Below are 26,008 nucleotides of genomic sequence, written 5' to 3' on the forward strand. Positions count from 1 at the left end.
CTGTACACGTCCTATTTCTCTCAGCCCCTCCACCGAAGACTAACTGAAAATGCTGGGAGACTAAGGTGGAATGGAGTTGGCGGCTAAATACCCATCTTCATTGTCCTTGGTTGGATAATTCTGGAATCTGACAGATCCCTGGTGTTTACTGATGTGATTCAGCCTCTGCAGGCTGGTGGCAAAACACTCCGTAAACACAGACCTTATTGACTTCCTTCCTTTTCCCTGCCTCACTTCTCATACCCCTATCAATGCTCCCTGGATACTGCTTAAATGAACACCTGCATTTAGAGCTTGCTTTGTGGTGAACTAAAATAGGTTATTACAACATATGTCTACAGACACTTATGTGAGGAACGGATCAGGGAATGCAGAGCATGCCTCAACCCTACTAACTTCCCTGAAAGTGGATCCTAAGCAGGTAAGAAGCAACCCAGAGTGTAACAGTGAGTGAGTACATGTGCCTGCCAATTAACTTTCTGCCTTATCGCCAAGAAGTATTCTGATGGGTGAGGCTACAGATTTCCTCCACCCATTCCTTCCTTTTGCCTAGGTGTCACAAGTAATCAAAAGCAGGTCACAAGGATGTTCTCATACAAATCAAAGCCAAAGGCGTTGTGCATAATTTTACCTTAAAGGAGGTATTTTCCTTGGCACACAGTGTGAACTTTAGATTTAACCCTCAAACCTGATATCTTCCCAGAACTGCCCCAAATTACCAACTTTCACAGAAACTCATTTGTATGTAAGAGAATTCAAGCTTTGAAAACTTAACATTAAGTGAGTGAAGTCACTCAGCGGTGTCCGACTCTTTGCGACCCCATGGACTGTAGCCTACCGGGCTTCTCAGTCCATGGGTAACTTAACATTAGTTACCATTTTATATTTGCATAAGTCAAGCAAAATTTATGTCAAGTGTAGGCTAATAGTCTTTACAAGTATCAAAGAAAATATGTTCAAAGTCTATAAACTTCATCAGAGATTAACATGAAACTAGAAACACATCTAAAGGAAAGTCTTCCCTAGACAGACGAGGTGTTTTTAGCATTGTTTTCCATCCATCTGGAGATTTTCCATCTATCAAGAAAATCAGACTGCTTTGTAGCTGCTTGTGGATAGAATGGGCAGTGGGAAATTTCAGTCCTTATGCCTGATTACATGGTTGTCCCTTTACAATGGACATGGATGCTCCCAGCTATGGCTTTTTCTTCCAAGTCTTTCTCCTCTGGCTGAACTTCACACAATCGAAGTGAAATTTATCTGCTTAATTTAATACTCACTTTGCTCAATTCATTTATCACTGTTTGGCTGATTTCTTTCCAAGTGGCAGATATCTGGGTGTAAATATTTTCTATTCCGCATGTAAATATGTAGCTCTGGGTAACTTTCACCAGGGATGGCATTAAGCCATGTGAAATGATGGACTGTTTTCCTTCACATTACCTTCCTCCAGGTAAACTACTGTGTAGATTAGTAACTGGTTTTCCTTGATTTATTTTTGAAGGTTACTCCATATTCCTTTACACAGTGCTTCTCAATGAATTATGCATGCTGTTAAGGTCCAACACCCAGCAAAGGATGTGGACTATAATTTCTCCTCTTGTGATTTACATTATACCACCATAAATGACTTAAACTCCTAAATTTTTTATTCAGAAGATACAGTTTTATACTCAAATGGGAGATTCTGAAACCACCTGATAATGCTGCAGTTGAGTACTGTTAATTTTGCTTCAAAATTGGTATTTCCATGTGTTTTCATATAACCCATATATACAAACCAGGACATAAACATGTCCCATGCAGGACCTGACCTCAAAATGTAAAATCTAAAATAATGAGCACTACCTATCACTTTTGTATCTGAAACAATAAAGTATTGAATAAGTTGAGAATTTAAAAAAGAAAGAGGGATGAATAGAAAAAGAATAAAATGGATAAAAAGAACCTAAATGCTAGAGATGCTAGTTTTAATTATCGTAGGTTGCCCTGTGGAGCTCATCAAGCACATCTAAAGAACATTTTGTGAAACTTTTATCTCCTTATTGCTTCAGTGAATTTTGCCTTAGCTGGTACCTGTTCTTTTTCACATTTCCCTCCTACGTAATTTTCTCCTTTAGTTATTAAAATCATAACCTAAAAAAACAAGGGAGCCTTGGATATCCCCAACCCAGTGATTCTCCAAGTGTGATCCTCTGACCAGCCTCATTAGCATCACCAAGTCCCTGTCCAGGCCAGACCTAGTGAACCAGAAACTTTTGGGGTGGGAGACGGGATTCACCCATCTATTGCAGTCAGTCTTTCAGGAGATTCTGATGTCTGCTCCAGTTTGAACCTTCCCAAAATTCGCGCCCAAACACTGTCTCATGCAGTCTCTGCTCATCTCATACCAGCCACTGCTGGCCAGACAGTGGCCACACCCGCCCCTACTAGTTTCTCCCTTTCCACCCAGTCTCCAACCATCTAAAGATCAGCTTGTCCTTCACATTCCCACAACCTCACATGTGGAGATAGGGCCAGTTAATGCTGCACTGGGAAGCTTTTGACCAGTAGGATGAGAGCTGACGGATGAATGTTTCCAAATCCAGGTCTTGAACGGAAAGTCTGAGGCATGTTCTAAACAGCTCTCCATGAAGTGATGGCCAACTCAAAGAAAGGCTTTTTACTGGTCCCCCCTCCTGTCTTGCTTTAAATCCCCTTACTTTTCCCATTCTTCTCTGAGATGACTTTCCAAATAAAGTGCCTGCATATAAACAGGGTGGAGAAATCTAGCCTTCTAAGAAGCAAACTCTTATCTTAACTGGAAAATAACTGCTTTGTGTGTTCAGTCGTGTCCATCTCTTTACAACCCCATGGACTGTAGACCTTCAGGCTCATGTGTCCATGGGATTTTCCAGGCAAGAACACTGGAGCGGCTGTCAGTTCCTTCTCCAGGGAATCTTCCCAACCTAGGGATTGAACCTGTGTCTTCAGCATCTCCTGCACTGGCAGGGGCATTCTTTACCACTGAGCCAAAATATCATTGGTGTTCCTGTTTAGGGGCACCAAGCAAAAAGAGTCAGAAAAACCCTCTGGAAAAGAGAAAGGAGTCTGTGGTTCTCATTTACCATTGCAGGGATTTGAGTTGGTGGTATTTTAGCTGTTCTTCCCTCTTCCCCCATCTCCATCAAAAAAGAGAGTGAGGTTTAAAGTGAGATTTGCATTCTTAAATAAAGCAAATACAGAAGGTGTATAATTCCAAATATGTCTGGTCTGTAGTTATTATTGGAAAATTTTAAAAAGAGGGGAATATTTCCACATTTCAACTGGGAGTAGTTAGTCTGAGCAACTAATTATATGGTACAATTTTTGACTCACTGGTTCCATGAAGCATTGACTTCCATACATGTTTTTGTGTATGTGTGGTAGGGGGACTATCTAGTCTTTTCTGCCCTAAAAAAAAGAAAGAGTAAATTCTTGTAGAACTTGAGCTTAACTAGGATCAGAAGAATCTGATGCCAACCTTGCTATTAACTTAATACATCACAAAATGACTTCACCTAAGTGTGTTTTGTGTCTATTGTCTAATATCTACAGTATGATCATAATAATGCATTTCTTAGAGAAGGAAACAGTTATCTTTTAGGAAAATAATTTTGCTCTCAATCATGAATACTGCTTTAAAATTCATACTTACATTCTGTTCTATGTTATTTTTCTAAATACTCTTCAACCGACACAGAAAGAAAATGTTTTAAAATCATCACAATGAAAAGCACTATATTTGAATCCCATGATAGTTCTACTAAGGAAATGTTCTATTATGCTGCTTTATTTTTTCTTTTTAATATTTATAAACATACATTTTTAAAATATATACAGTATCTGGAAGAATCATTTTTAAATGACATATTTAGCTTGGCAATATATTTGAGTGAAATAGTTGTGTACGATGCATTATTTTAGTCATTCATTTACATGAATAAGTTTGGAACAAAGAATATTCTCATTTAAATAAATTGTACATAAATTATGCATTTCCAGTAAGTCCAAATAAGTCCAAGTTTTTTCCTTTTTCCCATCTTTTTCACAGGAAATCTTCTACCTTTTACATTTCTTAAATTAGCAGAATTAAAAGGATATGAAATTGTAAAGCTGCAGGAAAATATGATCATTTAAGGGTTTAATTAATTTCTTGTTTTTAAAATTATTTCTCTTAGAGGACTTCCTAATAAATTTTTAACTTAAGTGACTTCTTTGCAGATACTGCATAAAGATTATAAAGCATCCTTTCTCTGTTATATAGCCATTAAGTAGATATTAGGAACTTTTAATGACTGTGAAGAAAGTGGAGTGCCGAAGAATTGATGACTTTGAACTGCGCTGTTGGAGAAGACTCTTGAGAGTCCTTTGGACTGCAAGGAGATCCAACCAGTCCATTCTGAAGGAGATCAGTCCTGGGTGTTCATTGGAAGGACTGATGCTTAAGCTGAAACTCCAATACTTTGGTCACCTCATGCAAAGAGCTGACTCATTGGAAAAGACCCTGATGCTGGGAGGGATTGGGGGCAGGAGGAGAAGGGGACGACAGAGGATGAAATGGCTGGATGGCATCACTGACTCGATGGACATGAGTTTGAGTAAACTCCAGGAGTTGGTGATAGACAGGGAGGCCTGGCATGCTGCGATTCATGGGGTCACAAAGAGTCAGACACGACTGAGCGACTGAACTGAACTGAACTGAATGAGCATTTACCATCAAAAATGTTGGCTATCCCAAAAGATATTTAGGAAATAGATGAAGTTGGTTGTAGAAGGCTTTATGCAAATAGGATTAAAAAATAACTTCCTCATTTTCCAGGCTAGAGATACTCCCTATTAAGTCCAGCTGGAGGGGTTAGTATGACTCATGTATATTTTACAGAAATCAATTTGATAGGAAGCCAAGTTGACATAGAAGTCAACCACAGACACACACACACACACACACACACACACACACACACACAAAGTGCATGAATATGTATCCCTCATTATACTTACAAAGTATACTTACAAAGGCTATTTACTTCCATAACAAGATGAAGCTGAGTTCCTCTGTTGCTACAGACAAAACTGTAAAATGAATTCTGTCATTTCAGCAAACACTACAATGTTACTTTAAGACTTCAGTTAAAGGTATAGGCTTGATATATCCATACAATGGATGCTGCTGCTGCTAAGTCGCTTCAGTCATGTCCGACTCTGTGCGACCCTACAGACGGCAGCCCACCAGGTTCCCCCATCTCTGGGATTCTCCAGGCAAGAACAATGGAGTGGGTTGCCATTTCCTTCTCCAATGCACGAAAGTGAAAAGTGAAAGTAAAGTCACCTAGTCATGTCAGACTCTTAGCGACCCCATGGACTACAGCCTACCAGGCTCCTCCATCCATGGGATTTTCCAGGCAAGAGTCCCAGAGTGGGTTGCCACTGCCTTCTCCACAATGGATACTACTGAACTATAAAAAAGGAACTCTTTTTTTAATTCTTCTCTCTCTTTTTTAAAGCCTGCAGTGGAGCTGGGAATCTGTATTTTTATTTTATTTTTATTATTTTGGCTGCATTGTCGGCCATGTGGAATCTTGTTTCCCCAACCAGGAACCAAACCTGTACCCTCTGCAGTGGAAGCACAAAGTCTGCACCACGGGACCACCAGGGAAGTCCCAAGAAAAGGAAGAAACTCTTGATTTAAGCCACAACATGGATAAACCTAAAGTGCATTTTGCTAAGTGAAAGAAATCAAACACAAACAGCCACAAACTGTATGACACCATTTATATTACATTCTAGAAAACACAAACTATCTGGAATGTAACCACATTTGGAACTGTGGTTGCCAACAGTTGGTTGGGGGGGTGGTGAGACGGGATATCTACAGAGTGCCTAATCAAAGGGATTTTAGGGTGAAGAAACTGTTCTGTAGGCTACTTTGTTGACAGACACAAAACCCCAGGCATTTCCACACCACCAAGAATGAACTTAACCATATACAATTATTTATTTTATTTTTTGTAGCTTTATTGATATATAATTGATATCCCAAGAACTGCATATAAGTAAAATCAGTTCAGTTCAGTTCAGTCGCTCAGTCGTGTCTCTTTGCGACCCCATGAATTGCAGCAGGCCAGGCCTCTCTGTCCATCACCAACTCCTGGAGTTCACTCAAACTCATGTCCATCAAGTCGGTGACGCCATCCAGCCATTTTATCCTCTGTTGTCCCCTTCTCCTCCTGCCCCCAATCCCTCCCAGCATCAGGGTCTTTTCCAATGAGTCAACTCTTCGCATGAGGTGGCCAAAGTATTGGAGTTTCAGCTTTAGCATCAGTCCTTCCAATGAACACCCAGGACTGATCTCCTTTAGAATAGACTGGTTGGATCTCCTTGCAGTCCAAGGGACTCTCAAGAGTCTTCTCCAACACCACAGTTCAAAACCATCAATTCTCTGGCACTCAGCTTTCTTCACAGTCCAACACTCACATCCATACATGACCACTGGAGAAACCCATAGCCTTGACTAGGTGGACCTTTGCTGGCAAAGTAACGTCTCTGCTTTTTGACATGCTATCTAGGTTGGTCACAACTTTCCTTCCAAGGAGTAAGCGTCTTTTAATTTCATGGCTGCAATCACCACCTGCAATACAGTTTGATGACTCTGAACATATGCAAACACTCAGGGTACCATCACCACAATCAAGGAAGGAGTTGTATCCAACATCTCTCAAACTTTAAAAATGTCAACCTGGATAGTAGGAGATCCACAAATGGAAGCAGATGGTAACAAGCAGGTAGTAAGCAGAATTTTAAAACAGTACCTGGACTTCCTACCCTAAACCCTGGGGCTGTGATATGGGGCCATCTCACACCCATGACTGTGCTGTTAAGTATCAAATGGCATCTTTCAGATGTAATTAAAATTACTAAGCAACTGACTTTCAGTTAATCCAAAGACAGATTTTTCTTTTTTCAGATAGATCTAATCACATGAGCAATTTAAAAGCAAAGAATTTTCTTCAGCTAGTAATGGAAGTTAGATTCTAGGCAGATGAGAGGTTCCAGGCTGACTCTGAAGCCATAGATCATTGCTGGCTTTGAAGTCTGAGGGAGCTGCATTCAAGGACTGGAAAGTAACTATTGGGAGCTGAGAGTGACCCCAGCTGTAAGCCCACAAGGAAATGAAGACTTTAGTCTCAGCTGTAAGCCCACAAGGAAATAAAGACTTCAGTCTCAACAGCTGCAAGAAACTGGTGTCTACCAAGAACCGGAATGGGCCTGGATGTGGGTTCTTGACAGAGCTTCCAGACAGGAGCCCAGGATCTTGATGCCTGCCTTGGGAGACTTTAAGCAAAGAGTGGATGCGGGCCAACTGCATTGCTGACCTATCCAACCATGAGCTAACAAATGCATATTCTTTTGCCGCCACTGGGCTGCAAACACAGCTACAGAGCGAACAGAGCAACAGAAAACGAATGCACTGCATTAGAAATGCACCACGTATACTCACTGGAGACGGTGGGGGATAAAATGAGCTGACCTACATAACTTCGGAAAACAGTGCTCTGACTGGCTACTGAAGATTAAAGCTAAAAAGAACTACATGCAAACACTGTATTCTACCGGGTAAGTTTTGTTTCTCACAGGAATACAGGCGAGCGATTCTGAAACTACTTCATATGCATACTAGGATGAAACAAGTAAACAGTGTGTACAGTGTTGGGGTCAAGTTTCTCACTATTCCAGGAAGAAGTTACAAAAATGCAAGGGGAAAGGCTAGAAAGAATGTAGGTTATAGATATAAACTCACGTTGATAGATAAGACACAAATAAAAATAGGTGCATATGCAGACATGAGCTAGTACATTGATTTCCTAGCTCTGTTCTTCAAATGAGCCTAAAATTAGTGACATCCCAACAGCAACAGTGAACATATCTGGTGCCCAAATCTTAATCTGTAAATATAATTTTCTTTCTTAAAAAGACGTTTTTTGCTGTGGACCATTTTACAACAGTGCTTCTGTTTTGTGTTTGGGGATTTTGGGGGCCTAACACATGTGGGCTCTTAGCTGCCCAACTAGGGATCCAACCTGCACCCCCTGCACTGGAGGTGAAGTCTCAACCACTGACCACCAGGGAATTCTCTGAATATCATTTTCCAATAAAAAGAGCCAGGGCTTTGGAGAGATGGTTCATTTTGAACTGGGTCAGGAATTACACACAATGAGACTGGGAAATCTTATAGTGCCACGAAATAAGGAGGTGCTTAAACAAGAAAAAAAAAAGAAAGGAGACATGTCAGAAGGAGCAGGAGCCATCTCAAAGAGCCCACAATGACCAAAGTTGAAACAACCTTAGCAGTAAATATTGATATTATTGGACTATAACCCAAATAATATAATTAATACCCATGAGTCTGTACTGATTAATAAATGATTGAATACATAAACAAACATGGGGAAAGAGACAACCTTCCTCACAGAAGAATTCTGAATAATGAACGTAGCAGGAATGAAGGATATGCAAAAACCACCTTTAGAACACGATACTATTACTTCTGTAGGCAGAAATCCATGGCGGAATGCTTAAATTAGGAGCAGGACTTTTAGGAGAATAGAGTGCATACATGGCCTCCAAGCATCTCCGGCAAAATACTGATAAATTACTGAGGCGCTTTTAACCTAAATCCACAAAATCTTTGATGCTCCTCTGCCCTGGAGGTCCACCTTGATCATGTTCCCTGTGGCTGTGGGCTGGCCTTCGTGAGTTGCTTCTTACATGCAGATTATGGAAATGGAGGAAACAGTGGAGAAAACTGACAGGTACCACTCTGACCAGGTGATCAAGATAACCATCTCTGTTTCACTAAAACTGACCTCAAAGACCCTGGTTTTACTTTTCACAGTGGCCTATCCTTGAATAAAAACAAAATAAGGAAGAATATTCTGGCGTGTCACCTTGACTGGGCTCAGGGATGTCCAGATCCTGGTAAAACATCACTTCGGGCTGTGCCTAACAGGATGTTTCTGAGTAAGGTTAGCATTTAGGTTAGTAGAGTGCATAAAGAGATAACAGCCTCATCAATGTGGGCGGACACCATCTAATCCACTGAGGGCCGAATGGAACAAAAAGGAGAAGGAAGGGCAAATTCTCCCTCTCCTTTATCTGGGACATTCTTCTGCCCTCAGACCTCAGAGTTCCTGGTGGAGCTATGGCCTTTGAAAGCTAGTTTCACAGCATCAGCTCCCCTGGTTCTCAGGCCATCAGTCTCAGACTGAGTTACACCACTGGTTTCCCTGGGTCTCCAGCCCAGAGAAAGCAGCAGATGGGGGACTTCTTGGTCTCTAGAAACATGTGAACCAAGTGAGCCAATTCTTATAACCAATCAATCTCTCTCTCTCACACACACACACACACAGTCACTTGAGTCTCTGGAGAGCCCTAATAGAATTTTCACATACTGTTTTGCATGGTCTTCCTCTTCATGTGTGTGCATGCTAAGTCATTTCAGTCGTGTCTGATTCTTTGGGACTCCACAGATTATAGCCTGCCAGGTTCCTGTGTCCACAGAACTTCCCAGGCCAGAATACTGGAGTGGGTTGCCATGCTCTCCTCAAGGGGATCTTCCCAATCCAGGCATTGAACCCGCATCTCTTGAATATCCTGCACTGGCAGGTGGGTTCTTTACCACTAATGCCACCTGGGAAGCCCCTTCATCTTCATACATTCGTATAAATTTAGATCCCAGACAAAGAGACTGACAGCCTGAGTCTCTGGAATCAGAGACGTCTTGCAATTGGAAATACATGTGTATGAACCATATTTTTTTCTGAAAAGAAATTTTATTCCTTCTCAATCCAGGCATCGGATACCCTCAAAATGTTTAAAACAACAACAACAAACAGTAGTATTGAGGATAGCAGTTTTTTCTTTACTTATCTCTTAAGAAAATCTAATGTTTCTGCAAAGACAATACTTGATGTTTAAGTGGAATAAATGAGTATTTGAAAGACATAAAGTATTTCTATTACTTGGCCCTATACTGAAAATAACGATCTATCTGGATTTGAGACACACATGATTCTCCAAATTTAAGCGTCCAGTTAAGCCAAAATAATAGTAGCTACTACCATTTATAGTCAATTAATCTACAGTTCAATATGGAGTTTTCCTATGCATAGTTTTATCCTTATAAACAGAGTAGGTCTGTGGCCCAGTTTATCCCTGCTGTCCTAGCATATTGTTTTGTCCTGTCTGGTTTGAAACTCGTCCTGGATTTTTCATATTTCAATAAGGTATTACTTTAATGCGTGCACCCACATGAGCTGGGCTAGATTTGGTAGAGCTGCACTGTGTCCTTTAAGCTTCTGCCAGAGCCTGCAAATGAAATGTCTGAGTCATAGGAGCAGAAAAATAGACGGCTTACTGAAACCTGTGGTCAAATCTGCAAGGCAACTGGCTGTAACCTCCCTCTTTTCCAAGCGCTTTTCAGACACAAGGTAATTAATACCTCCCTGTCAAGGACAGCGTGCAGGGCACCTGCTGACAAAATGAAGTGCTCGGTGAGAGGGGCAGCTAGGGACAGTGATCCCATCGGGTCTTTGGCAGTGGAAGCAGGACAGGGGGACATGCGTCCTGCGGGTCCCTTGCTGTGCTGGCTTGTACTGCTGCTTGTGGGAGCACAAGGGCTAGGGAGACAAGGATGGAGGGCATCGGAGGGGGAGCACGGGGAATTACAGGTTAGGAGGCAAAAGTTAGGTTACGTGAAATAAGTATGCAAAGACATAGCAGTCTGATACTCTTGCTACAGAGGTTTTGTCATTTGTTGTATGTGTGTACATGCTAAGTCAATTCAGTCGTGTCCAACTCTTTGCAACCCTATGGAGTGTAGCCACCAGGATCCTCCCTCCGTGGGATTCTCCAGGCAAGAATACTGGAGTGGGTTGCCATGCCCTCCTTGAGGGACCTTCCCGACCCAGGATCAAACCCAGGTCTCCTACATCTCCTGCACTGGCAGGCGGGTTCTTTACAAGCAGCACGTACACTAGGAAGCCTACTGTGTGTGTAAGGCTGTTTTATTTCATTTACATATGTGAATACTTTTTTGTTTTGTTTTGAAATAAATCTTTAACACTACTGAGCTCCAAAACATGTTAAGATTTTTTAAAATCATGAGATTTGACGTCGATGTATATAGTGTCTATAACTCACCAACCACAAGAAAACCAGAAGACAGATTTACTGAAGAAACACCAGCATCTATTTCAAGGTCAGCTGCTATTTTAAGAAGATAGCTCTAAAGATGCCAATCCTCATTCAACTACAAAGTACTCAACTTCTCATTGAGATCAATTTTGCTAAATGAAAACTGAGATGAATTTTGCTTAATTTGATTCCAAATATTTCTGTACATATAAAAAGTAAAATGGCTGCTTTTAATATGTTAGTTCCACTTGTAATATAATAACAATATGAACAACAATTCCTCAAAAGTTAAATGACACCATTTTTATGTCAGGACCATCACATATTTTACATGCAAAATTACTTGTTAATACATTTCAATAAATGTTGTATTTTTCATCCAGTTATTGGAATCAAATTTAAGCTTTGGAAAGTTTATTTGGTAAAGGTGAACATTCATTGTCAGTGTTTCAGTTCAGTTACTCAGTCATGTCTGACTCTTTCTGACGTCATGAACTGCAGCACACTAGGCCTCCCTGTCCATCACCAACTCCCAGAGTTTACCCAAATTCATGTCCATTGAGTTGCCTCATCTTCTGTTGTCTCCTGCTCCTCCTGACCTCAATCTTTCCCAGCATCAGGGTCTTTTCAAATGAGTCAGCTCTTTGCATCAGGTGGCCAAAATATTCGAGTTTCAGCTTCAACATCAGTCCTTCCAATGAATATTCAGGACTGATTTCCTTTAGGATGGACTGGTTGGATCTCCTTGCAGTCCAAGGGACTCTCAAGAGTCTTCTCCAACACCACAGCTCAAAAGCATCAATTCTTCGGCCCTCAGCTTTCTTTATAGTCCAACTCTCACATCCATACATGACCACTGGAAAAACCATAGCCTTGACTAGATGGACCTAGCAGAGTAATGTCTCTGCTTTTTAATATGCTGTCTAGGTTGGTCATAACTTTCCTTCCAAGGAGTAAGTGTCTTTTAATTTCATGGCTGAAGTCACCACCTGCAGTGATTTTGGAGCCCAGAAAAATAAAGTCTGACACTGTTTCCCCATCTATTTCCCATGAAGTGATGGGACCGGATGCCATGATCTTCGTTTTCTGAATGTTGAGCTTTAAACCAACTTTTTCACTCTCTTCTTTCACTTTCATCAAGAGGCTCTTTAGTTCTTCACTTTCTGCCATAAAGGTGATGTCATCTGCATATCTGAGGTTATTGATATTTCTCCCAGCAATCTTGATTCCAGCTTGTGCTTCTTCCAGCCCAGCGTTTCTCATGATGTACTCTGCATAGAAGTTAAATAAGCAGGGTGACAATATACAGCCTTGATGTATTCCTTTTCCTATTTGGAACCTTATGTACTTAAATTTGGCAAGTATGGCATATCAAATTGGCAACCCAGTAAGTGAAAGCTTTGGAACCTTGGAAATTGATATTATTGAACTAAAGTCTGAAAGAGAATGATAATGGTATTTACTCTTACAGAATAAAGGGAAAACCCTGGGACTTACCTGGCAGCCCAGTGGTTAAGAATCATCTTCCAATGCAGGGGACACAAGTTCGATCCCTAGTCGAGGCACTAAAATACCACCTGCCACAGAACAACTAAGTCTGCACACTGCAACTACTGAGCCCACATGCCACAACTAAGACCCAATGCAGCCTAACTGATTAGCTTTAAACAATTAAAAAATGAAGGGAAGACACAAACCTACAGATGAGAGCTAACCTGACATATAAATTTAAGTTTCTTACTTCTATAAAAGTGTTTTAAAATATCCCAAATTCCTATTTGTTACTGGATAAATATTATATGCTATCAATAGCTTAGAGCTGACGTAGGGACCAAGCTGGGTTTCCTGCATTGGAGGCAGATTCTTAACCATCTGAGCCAGCAGGGAAGCCCCAAATACTATATGCTATTAATATCTTAGGCTACAATTTGGGGAAACATTTACATTTGATGAAACAGTCAAAATAATTATTAATATAAACTGATTAATTTTTTCCTGTAAACATATTTGATAAAGGAAAGTACTTTTTTAAAAAAAGTACCTTATGTGTGGGCAAATATTTAAATGTCTCAATGTGAAACAGACAGGCTTGAGAATATTCTCCCTTTAGCAGAATTTGCCTTGATATTACCTGATGACTAGACATTTACAGTTTTCTCTCAGATTTAAAAATATTATGGCTTATGGAAAAGTCATTTGAATGTGCAAACTTTCACATTTATTAAATATCAAATGCGGTTTTGAAGAATGCACTTAAAAAAAAAATTAAAATACCTTTTAAAACCAAGAAATCAGATGCACATTATAAGTTTAAGACAGAGCTAAGAAACAGACTACATTACGTGACTATAAATCAAGAAACTTTATCGTACTTACTTCTTTTAATATTCAAATAATCAATTTAAAGAATTTTTTGTTCAATGTATATAAACATATTATTTTTTGAGTTACAGAAACTGTTCTAAGGAAATAGTTTTAGAATAAAAGTATGCTACAGGTTCACAAAAAAAGGACCCACATTTATCAGTTTATGCATTAGATAAGTTTAAGTATTTACTTATTAAATTTAGATACAAAATCAACATGCAGAACCTGCTGCACTTCTATATATTAATAATGAACTATCAGCAAGAGAAACTAAGCAAATAACTTAGAATTTACTATTTCAACCTTTTAGTTTACTCTCAAAACTGTCATCCAAAAAGTTTAGATGATCAATTATAAGAAGTATAACAACCCTACAAGATTATTTTTGTGACTATATGCTTACTTACACTCACAAAATAAAGGGAAGACCCAAACTTACTGACAGATGACAGCTAAAATGGCATATAAGATTTAGTTTTTCCTTCTATTACTGTATTTTATTAATAAAGTATCCCAAGACACACGGCTCAAAGTCACACAGCAGGACATGGAAGGTCAGGGCCTTGAGCCAAGTCTATGGAGAAGCATCTACTGAGAATTTATGATCTAAGGAGCAGCAACATACCATGTGCAAGAAACTTTGACACTGTGCTCAATATGCTTCACCCATGTAGAATACAAAAAGAAAAGGGAAAAAGGCAATTAAATAACCCAGAAGTCCTTAAAAAGGTCCAAAATACCAACATCTAAAGAACCCAGAACAATAATATACAGAATAGCATAGTGCTGGCTGGAAAAGACTTTGAGAAAGGTTACTGTCTGGAAGAATTATGAATCACATTTTAGTAAAGAGGAAGAGAGATGTTCCTTCCAGGGAGTGGGGCTAGAACCTGTGGTTTGGCGGGTAACTGTGCACTGACCCCCAAAAGCAAAACCAGCACAACATCCATGGGAACCTGGGGGTCCCTAATGGCCAGAAGATCAGGAGTTGTGATCACTAAGTGGAAAGCAAGATTTTAAAGCCTTATATTAGCAAGGCTGGGTAAAATGGAAGTATTACAGCTGCTTAAAAGGAAAAAATGATGTAATAAAGTTTGCCTATAATTAAGAGCAGCCACTTGGCAGGCATTTAACAAACATTCTCTGAATGTGTACAATGTACCAGGATCTGCTGTATGCAGCAAGGAGAAAACAGTAAACAGAACAAAATCCTTGTCCTCATGGAGAACTAATAGAGAAGACAAACAACACTTTACATGAATCTTAGATCACAAGATGATTAAGAAGTGCAATGAAGAGAAACAAAGCCAGGCACAGGGACTGGAGCAATGCGGTACAGACTGAGATAAGGCGGCCTGGGAAGCTAGCTCATGTTTACGCTTGTTATTGTTGCTATTTAGTCACTCAGTCGTGTCTGACTCTTTGTGACCCCATGGACAGAGAAGCCTGGTGGGCTAAGTCCACACGAGGTGGCTTAACAACCTGTTTGTTCAAGGGCACAACTAGAAAGCACACAGTTATCTCACACTCAGACTGTGCGGCTCGAGTTTATGTTCCTAATCATCACGTTAGTACTGCTCCATGACTTCCAGGAGGTGACTCTGAGCTGAGACCTCAATTAAGCAAGGGAGTGAGCCACATGATCTCCTGAACACAGACTATGCCGGAGGGAACAGCACGTATAAAAACCCTGACTGTGGGGATGCTTGACACATTCAAGAAGCAGCAAAATCACAAGAAGGAAACTGAGAGAAGAGTGGTGTCAGATCATTAAGATACTGTGGTCTGCTGCAAGGAGAACGGACGGTAGAGATCTAAGCATAGAATCAGAAAGATCAGTCAGGAAGATCATCCAGGTGACAGGCGATGCCCATTTGGACTAAGGTGCTCATGGGTGTGACGATCTTTTCAATGTGTCAACTTGGCTAGGCTGTAGTCTCCCGTTATTCAATCAAAAATGAGTCCACGTGAAGCTATTTCTTTAGATGTGATTGAAGTCCATGATCTATTAATTTAAAGTAAAGGAGATCAGCTAGGATGATCTGAGGGACCCAAATTTAATCAGTTGAAGGGCCTTGAGAGTAGACCTGAGGCCTCCCTGAAGAAGAAAAAAAATCCCCTCATGGACAGCAGCTTCAATCCTTGCCAGGGTTCCCCTGCAGATCTCCAACTTGTCTACTTAGTCTCCATAACCACATAAACCAATTTCTTGCAATAAATCTCCCAATACCTCTCTCCTATTATGTGGTAAAGCAGTAGATATTAGTCACATTCAGAATATATGTCAGTGGTGTCATTAAACACTGGATACACGTATGACAGAAAAAGAAAGAGAGAGATGAGAAAAAGAGAGAAAGAGATGTATTCTCTTCATCAACAATTTTCCACTTTAATTCTTCTCCCATTGGGGCTGCCAGAAAACAACAAAATAATCACTTTCTTTTTAACCTTCTTTGGCATTGTCTCCACATACTCTCATGTCTTTGGGCAAAATATTAGTATCAGCACCAAAAGCATAGCCAGCCATCCTGTTGCATATTTGGATGAGCTGTTCCAAATAACTAAATTTAAGAACTCATATGAAGGAGTCCATTTACAGAAACTGCATTCAGAGCCCTGCCATCTGGATAGAGACCCTTTGCTGAGAGACTTAACAGATATCACAGAAAACGAACAAAAATATTCCAAATGGTAGAATTTTCCAGTAAGAATTAGTCTACCTATGCAATGGAATTATCAAGCCATTAGAAAATAATATGATAGAAAAATTAAATAAGATAAACCAACTGCAATATTTTTAAGGCTGATTCAGAATATTTGAGACAGTAGTTCAGAGCTCAAAGTGAAGTCGCTCAGTCATATCCAACTCTTCGCAACCCCATGGCTAGACCCCTACTGGGCTCCTCCATCCATGGGATTCTCCAGGTAAAAGTATTAGAGTGGGTTGTCATTTCCTTTTCCAGGGGATCTTCCCAACCCAGGGATTGAACCCAGGTTTTCTGCATTGTAGGCAGACGCTTTACTGTCTGAGCTACCAGGGAAGTACTTTCAGAGCTCAAATTTTTATGTAAATAAACACCAGTTCAATCACATGTAACAAGTACATCCTTGGCCATGTATGTAAACCCCCCAAGCTTCCCTTCTCACCTGTCCGGGTCAATATAGTGAAAGAAAGGGTGGAAAGTGCTGAACAGTGAACAATCAGTATCAACTAAATCTAGCTATCCTTTGTGAATGTACATTTTTGTGCACTTTGTATCTATACACACATATATGAAAATACTACATAAAATATAGCTGTATATAAAGTGTATATACACACAGAGAGTGAGGTATTCATGTACTAATTAAACACATATAACTATTTTCTTGAGATTCCCTTGGACAGCAAGGAGATCAAACCAGTCAATTCTAAAGAATATCAACCCTGAATACTCATTGGAATGACTGATACTGAAGCTGAGGTTCCAAAATTTTGGCCACTTGATGTGAAGAGCCAATTCACTGGAAAAGACCCTGATGCTGGGAAAGACTGAGGGCAAGAAAAGCAAGGGGTGACACAGGATGAGATGGCTGGCTGGAGTCACCGACTCAATGGACACGAGTACGAGCGAACTTCGGGAGATAGTGAAGGGCAGGAAAGGCTGGCAAGCTGCAGTTCATGGGGTCGCAGAGAGCTGGGCACGACTCGGTGACTGAACAGCAGCAATAATTTTCATTTTATACCAAATACCATATGTGAATCTCTTGTGAATTCATTTCACTCAATCAAGTAAATATTGAAGTACCTTCAATGATCCAGGCACAAAATACTAAGTAAAGGGGAAAAGATGGTAAACATAATTGCTTTTTACTATTTTGGGTATTTTCCAAGTTTTCTGTCATGACTTTAAATTACTTTTGAAATAAAAAAACTTTTAAAATTTTATTCATTTTTAAAATTTATTTTTAAACAACTTTATTTACGTATTCTTGGCTGTGCTGGTTTTTTGTGGCTGTGTGCAGGCTCTCTATAGTTTTCGAGCAGGCACGACTCTCCCTTGCAGCGCACGGACTTCTCACTGCGGTGGCTTCTCCGGTTGCAGAGCCCAGGCTCTAGGGCGCACAGGCTTCAGCCGCTGCGGCATGCGGGCTCAGCAGTTGTAGCTGCCGGGCTCCACAGCACAGGCTCAATGTTGTGGCCCGCAGGCTTAGCTGCCCCTAGGCATGTGGGATCTTCCCAGACCAGGGATCAAACCTGTGTCTCCTGCATTGACAGGCGGATTCTTTACCTATGAGCCACCAGGGAAACCCTAATTTATTATTTTATTGAAAGATATTTTTAAGGACAATGCAACTTACAAAAGAACATAAAAGTTGTTCTTTCTAAAGGCATACGTAGAGAAAAGAAACATCAAAAAAATAACTATAAGGCACTGGTCCCATCCAGGATGAGAGCAGGTTGCCCTGAGCCTGTTTCCATTACACTTGGAATGGCTGTTTCTCCTCCGAGAGCTTAAGCCCCAAACTTCCTTCCACAGGCCCTGGGCAAGCCCTCCTGTTACTTCAGTGTACTCACATGATTGCAGCCCCTTTCGTAACAGCCTTCAGAGTCTCATGGATAGATTTCCTCTGGCCATAATGCTTCCTGGAAATGTTTTCCAGCAGGATCTTTGCCTTAACAGGAGCTGCTTCATCCTTGTTGAAGTGTGTGTGTGTGAGAGAGAGAGAGAGAGAGAGAGAGAGAGAGAGAGAGTGTGTGTGTGTGTGTGTGTGTGTCTGTGTCTGTGTGTGTGTGTGTCTGTGTGTGTGTGTGTAACTCAATTACCCATTCCACCACCTTCTCTTCCTGGCTGAAAGAGGAACTGTAAGCTATGTGGTCTGTCAGGCTCTCCTATCATAGGCACCCTGTGTCCTCAATTTCTGTCTTTGTGAAAGCGGCACAATAATGGCCACCCTGCTCATATAAAATACATTAACAGTTATTAAGGGGGTTTAGAAATGCAAACATACCATTCTGATATGAAAGTGTTTAAACTGTATGAAGTGACTGTGAGCACATCTCCTTTCAAGGCATTTTCCTTTGGGGCCATTGCTTCCATATTTTACGAAAAGAAGGGTAATACCTGGACCAATTTCAAATAGTTATTACAGAGAGCATCTAGAATGTTATTTTAAGCCACTGGAAAATTATCCTCTTGAAAAAAAGTGTCAGCTTAGTGCTTATCGATAGTAATTTGAAATACACAGGATGTCAGGGTGAACTATGTACTTCCGTCCTTACAGATAAAATATACTACATGAGTTCAAAGCATTTACTCAAATGCCTCTCCTGAGAGGCTAACAGGGCGGCTGCTGCTCGAACATTCACTGCGCTAGACGCAGAGAACCCGAGGAGCCTGCGGCTCTGCTGGAAGATGAAGGACTCCCAGCTCCCCTGCCGTGGCCAGCTCCCCGCGTCCTCATCCGTCTCTCCGAGGGCTGTGGGGGCGCTGCTTACTCGCTGCAGTTTTATAAACAGCAGGCAGTGAGCCACTGTTGCCGCATATGCTCATGCCTACCGAAAGATAAATACTTTACCTCTTAAGCTTCAGAGAATAGAGAACCTGGATAAACGCCAAGAAAGAAGGAAATCAGGTCACTGGGCACCCAGAGAAATGAATTCGCAGAAAAACAAGCTCCAGTTTATCCTCTAAGCTCCAGATGCTGACTCTCTATGGTGATATCACACATGTCCCTTGGTTGGGACACTGCTGAGACCAGCACAGAGAGTATTCATCAATATGCATTATTTACTGCTGAAGGTTAGTTGTCGATTCCATTTATGCCTTATTTCTGTTGCTTTCCCTTGGTGAATACGGCTCATGCCAGAATTAATCAGTCCATTCCCCGTGGGTTCACAGCGGGTCTTCTGCGCCTCACTCTGTGCCGTCACCAGCATGTATCAGCTCCTCGCGATCTGTTCTCCTCCTGACGGCACCCCCACCAGTGGGCAGCACGGAACACGCCCTGCGGGCAGACCCAGAGCACTGCACTGCGCTCACTTCACAAGCACACTGTCGTTGGGATAACCTTGAAACCAATCTTTTTTTTCCGTTTAAAAAAATACTCAAAAAAGATCAGCAAGGATTTAGAAGAACTGAACACTATCATCAGCCAACTGGATCGAATTTACATTTTTAGAACACCCATAATAACAGCAGAATAAGCCTTCTTTTCAAGCATTCATAGAACATTCACCAAGACAGAACACGTCCTGGGTTATAAAACACACCATAACAAACACAAAGGAACTGAAATCATAAAAAGAATGTGCTCTGACCACAAAGTAACTAATCTAAGAATTAACAGAAATATATAAAGAATACACAAATATTGGAAATTAAACAAAACACATATGAATAATCCATATGTGAAAGGATGAATCTCCAGAGAGATGAGAAGATATTTCAAGCTGAAGGAAAATGCCAATATAGCCCAGCTACATCTGTGAGATGCAGCTAAAGCAGTCCTTGTAAGAAAATGTTTAACATTAAATGTTTATATTAAAAAAAAGGTACCAGATCAATAATCCAAGAAATTAGGGGGAAAAGGAACAAAATAAAGCCAAAGCTTTTTAAAAAGTCAGTTCTATAGCTATTACTATCTTAGTTAGGATCTACAAAAATTTCCTTTAAAGAATATTTCCAATACCAGGGTCCTTGTGAAGCATGAGGAGGTATTTATAAAGTTTTCAGAGAAAGCTTTCCAGCTGAAACACTCAACATGCAGAACACATACAGAGCCCCCGTGTGTGAGGCATTTTCCCAGGCACAGGAAGGATGAAACGAAAATGAAAAAGTCATTTCCTGCTCTCACAAGTTTTCACTGTAATGTGAGACCAGAAATTAAAACCTGAAACAGAAGTTTAAAACAGGATGGAAATAGTTAAACCAATGCGCAGGGAGGAGTACTGAGATCAGTAAAGTCTATGATGACTAGTTTTCTTGAAACTCATTGTTGTACTATATTTCAAGAATTTTATTTTTAATAAACCTATTTGTATGTAAAACTTAAAAGTCACTAAGCTAAATTCACCTCTAATACTATTTCTACCACAAGAGAACTGACAGAGATGAGGTGAGTATCATTCAGTTCAGTTCAGTTCAGTCACTCAGTCGTGTCCAACTCTTTGCAACCCCATGAATTGCAGCAAGCCAGGCCTCCCTGTCCATCACCAACTCTCAGGGTTCACTCAAACTCATGTCCATCGAGTATCATTAGTCCCATTTAAATGAGTGGAATGGAGACCTAGAAACAGTATCCTATTATTAAGCTTTACCAAGTAAAGCTATTACCAAGCTTTAGTAACAGTTTCAAAGACACAGACACTGAGGTTCCAACAAAGAAAGGAGCAGCCAGTCATCAAGGGAAGACAGCCTCTAGTCCTCCCAAGCCCCCGCTTCTTTAAAACATTCCTTCTCTGGCCTAGAGAAGATGAAGTCTCTTAGAGAAGCAGGACATCACCTCCTGGGGGGGGGACATTCAATGATGGAGCAATTCCACCTGATCCTCCAGCTTATCTGACCGTGTGTAAGAAGCCAGGCCTCATCCAACCATAGACTCTGGGATTATTTACTACATGCAACCCTTAGCCAGGGACATCCTGTTAAAAACAATCAACAGATACAGATAGGGTAATGATTGATTATGTCACTGATCATCTATCTCACTCTTGCCGTAACCATTCAAGGTGGGCCTTGTTAGACCCATTTTAAAGACAAGAAAACTCTAGAGCCACTAACTTAAGTGACAGGCCACATGGTTTAGTCCAGGACCAGGCGGGGGATCCCAAGGCTGGCAGACCTGTGTCTGTATCACACAGCAGTTCTGCTGTGACTGTGTGGTTTCTGTCATCTGGCAGTGACTCCCCAGGCTCTGCAGCAGGAACCCAGGAGAGCTTCCTACAGGGTTGGCCCTTAACTGACCACTGTGAGGCCTCAGAACAGAAGGGGAACAAAGACGTATTGGAGGAATGGCTAATTATTCTTTTGGAACAATGTGGTGTTTCTGCAAATGTGTCCTTGTGGGCCTAAGAGAGGTAATGCACACACACAAAGACACATGCACACCACAGTCTGAACAGTGGTGAAATCTGCACCAGTGTCTTCTGCTCTTGAAATCCATGGTGTAACTTTTAAGAGGATTATTCACTGGAAGGACTGATGCTGAAGCTGAAACTCCAATACTCTGACCAGCTGATGTGTAGAGCCAACTCTCTGGAAAAGACCCCGATGCTGGGGAAAACTAAAGGTAAAAGGAGAAGGGGGCGGCAGAGGATGAGATGGCATCACCAACTCAAAGGACATGAGTTTAAGCAAACTGGGAGATGGTGAAGGACAGAGAAGCCTGGCGCGCTGCAGTCCCTGGGGTTGCAAAGAGGTCGGGCAAGACTTTGCAACTGAATAATAGGATTATTACTATTATTTGTTAAGGTACATGACTAGGGCACCAAACTTTTAATTCTATTTGGCAGGTCTTGACATGAATTTTGGAATCACAAGATACAAGTAATAGAGAAAAACTCAAATGGTCTTCCAGGAAAAAAAAAAAAGCCAGGTTAGGGCTACTTGTGTGGGATCAGTCTTTTAATAGTCTTGCTGCTGCTGCTGCTAAGTCGCTTCAGTCATGTCTGACTCTGCGCGACCCCACAGACGACTGCCCACCAGGATCCCCCGTTCCTGGGATTCTCCAGGCAAGAACACTGGAGTGGGTTGCCATTTCCTTCTCCAATGCATGAAAGTGAAAAGTGAAAGTGAAGTCGCTCAGTCGTGTCCGACCCTCAGCGACCCCATGGACTGCAGCCCTCCAGGCTCCTCCGTCCATGGGATTTTCCAGGCAAGAGGACTGGAGTGGGGTGCCATTGCCTTCTCTGTTTAACAGTCTTAGAGCTATTTATTCTGTGGAGAACTCTGTGGGACCTTTTTTTCCCTTTTGATGTGGACCATTTCATTTTGTGAGCCTTTTTCCAACTCAGTGTATTTTATAATGATATCCATCATGTCTGTTTGTCAGTTTATGGCAGCTTAAAAAATCGCCTCAAGGCCAGTAATGAGAAGAAATCTTTCCCACTTCCTCTAGATTGCTTTATGTGCTTCACAGTTTTCTGCACCAAATAATAAAAAATAACACTGCTTTCCAAACTGTCCTTTATCTCGCCTCTCTTTTGCTTCTTTTAATCCTTTATGGTCTATTTCCTTTCGCTTTACTATGTTTATTCTACTGTGGTCTTGTTCATAATTAACAAGATGTAAGAGATAAGAATATATCCTCAAAACAGAATGTTTTCCAAAGGCCTCGTTTCAGCTAAGCTTTAATCCAACATAAAGCAAAGTATCCAGAGTTTTCAATATATATTCTCTCCCTCCCTCTACCCTCTCTCCCTTCCTCTTTCCCTCTCTCTGTATATCAATAAACTGATAGATCTATACATGTATGTGTGTGTGTGTATATATATAAATAATCTTTGACAAGATAGTCCACAGTTTAAGAACTGTTCTTTGAAATGGAGAAATTGATACAGCAGCTAGGGATGAGAGCGGACACTTAGCAGAGTTCTGAAGAAACTGCTAGCTAACTTTAATATGGAAAGAAACTTACAATTTCCTCAGTTCAATTATATTAGCACCTGGAAGTGCCAATGAGTCTCAGAAAGGTCAATTGTTTCTGGTTTTGTTAGAAATATATTGGTGATGGTCACCGGAACTTGAAAGTTTTCTAGGATGGCATGTCTTATACCCTTTTTTTTTCCACCTCAAATTCCTGCCTATCTAAAATATCAAGTTGTTGCTTATGTTGCTAATTCCATGTTTGGGTTAGTCATTCAGTCATGTCTGACTCTTTGCAACCCTATGGACTGTAGCCCATCAGTCTCCTCTGTTCATGGGATTTCCCAAGTATGAATATTGGAGTGGGTTTCCATTCCCTTCTCCAGGGATCTTCCTGACCCAGGGATCAAATCCAGGTCTCCTGCCACTACTGCTTTGCAGGCAGATTCTTTACCATCTGAGCTACCAGGGGGTAATTCTATCCTTGGATTACCATTTAGCAGTGCCTGGCATTTCTAAAACATTATTTTCACTGCCATTCTATCATGAAAAAGCTTAAACCTACTGGAGTCAGGAAGCAGGTGATAAGTTATTACAAGACAAACATTTTCTAAAATATAGTCCTAGATCTTCCCTTTCATGAGAATTAGCTAAATTTGCATGCTTTGTTAGCTGTTGCTTCTTGATTACTCACAACTTTACAAGGATGTCTGCACAATCAGCCTTTCATAAGTAAGAATGGTGAATAAGCAAAATTTACCTTTGCTGCTGCTGCTAAGTCACTTCAGTCATGTCCGACTCTGTGCAACCCCACAGACAGCAGCCCACCAGGCTCCCCCGTCCCTGGGATTCTCCAGGCAACAACACTGGAGTGGGTTGCCATTTCCTTCTCCAATCCATAAAAGTGAAAAGTGAAAGGGAAGTCGCTTAGTTGTGTCTTACCCTTAGCATGGACTGCAGCCTACCAGGCTCCTCCGTCCATGGGATTTTCCAGGCAAGAGTACTGGAGTGGGGTGCCACTGCCTTCTCTGAATTTACCTTTATCTGACCTCAATTCATGTTTGCTTGAAGGAGTGAATGACCAGTAGATAGATGAAAAGATTTGAAAAACAGGGAGATGGACAGTTGGACAGATAGATAAAACAGGTTTGACTATTCTTCTGGGAAGCTGTATATATATATATGTATATACATATATATACATATACACACATATATATGTATATACATATATACATATATATACACATACATAAATACATATAATATTTCTCAGTCCAGTCTGATGGGACAAATGATCATAGACTGGGTGGCTTAAACAAAAACCACTTATTTCTTACAGTTCTGGAGGACAGAGGTCCAAGATCAAGATGGTGGCAGACCCAGTGCCTGCTAAGAGCTTGAGTTCTGGTTTGCAGATGGCCATCTTCTCATTATGTCCTCACTTGGTGGGAAGAGAACTGGCTAGCTCTCTGGCCTCTTCTTACAAAGCATTAATGCCACTCATAAGGGCTCCACCTTCTTCACCTAATCACCTCCCAAAGGTCCTATCTCCAAATACCATCACACTGGAATTAAAGTTTCAACACAGGAATTTTAAGGGACACAGTTTACATATAATTATAATATAATATAATACAAATCTGAGTTGACCAAGAAGTTCACTTGGGTTTTTCCATGTTATAGAAAAACCCAAACGAAACTTTTGGCCTATGCAATACAATATAATACAACATAATACAACATAATGCCATGTGATACAATGTACTTTAACTCTCTGCTCTCAAACATTTTGTGAAAACTGAGGCTGCTTAGTGATTCCTGTACCTGCTTATTGTAAGTCAGTACTTCTTGGCCTTCTCTCTTTTTCCTCCACTTTCTTTCACTGATATTAGCCACACATACACAAAAATTACTATTCATGTAGTTTGTCCTGTTCAGTAAAAAGGAAATGTGCCTATCCAAAGGAAAACTCTGTGCATGTATATGTTTGTGTTTTTTAATGAGAAGCTGCGGCGGACGGGTGTCAGGTTCCCTCGAGAACATCAGCCACTGCTATGTGGAAACAGTGATTACAAGCCAGGAATGGGCCACACACTGCCCATGGCAGTGGGACATGAAAACACCCTCTGTTACATACGTCTTCTTAGAGCAAAAAATGGAGCTTCTTGGCAGTTTAGGACTTTAAAAGACCACACATCCAACAGGGATTTACCATGCTTGAGGCTGCCATCTCCTCCTGGATTCAGGCCTTTCTGGTGGTAGCAATGCAGTCATTACAAGGGGTAACTAACCCTTCTGCCCCTCCATGCCGGGCAAGCACATGAAATCTGTCTCACTCTTCACAAAATTACCCTGGCTAAGGAGTTCCTAATGGATCCCAAAGGACTCATAGGTGTTAATACAGAAAAAGTCTGCATAGTGGGCAAAGGTGAAGCAGATTATTGTTCTGAACTTTCAGTGTTATGCCCTGAGGGATGCTTGAAAAGTGGGTTTCAAGTGAGCTCTCCTCACACTTTCTAAAACAAACAAGACTTCATTTGTGTATTGATTCATAGGGTCAGAATAACAGCAATATGCTCTTAAAGGTATTTGTATTTTAGGTTGCCTCTAGATAAAAGCAAAAATACACCTTTGGGATAAGAATAATACACTATTAAAGCCATCACTGAGAATGAATTATACACCAAACATTTTTTACTATGGACTGAATGTTTGTGTTCTCCCAAATTCACATGTTGAAACTCTAACCCTAAATGTGATGGTACCTGAAGGTGAAGCCTTTGGAACGTAAATGGGGTTAGATGACGTCATGAGGGTGGCAGGCTCTCATCATGGGATTCATGCCCTTATAAAAGGCG

Source organism: Capra hircus, chromosome 18 (assembly GCF_001704415.2).
Source record: "Capra hircus breed San Clemente chromosome 18, ASM170441v1, whole genome shotgun sequence".
Classification (NCBI taxonomy): Eukaryota; Metazoa; Chordata; class Mammalia; order Artiodactyla; family Bovidae; genus Capra; species Capra hircus.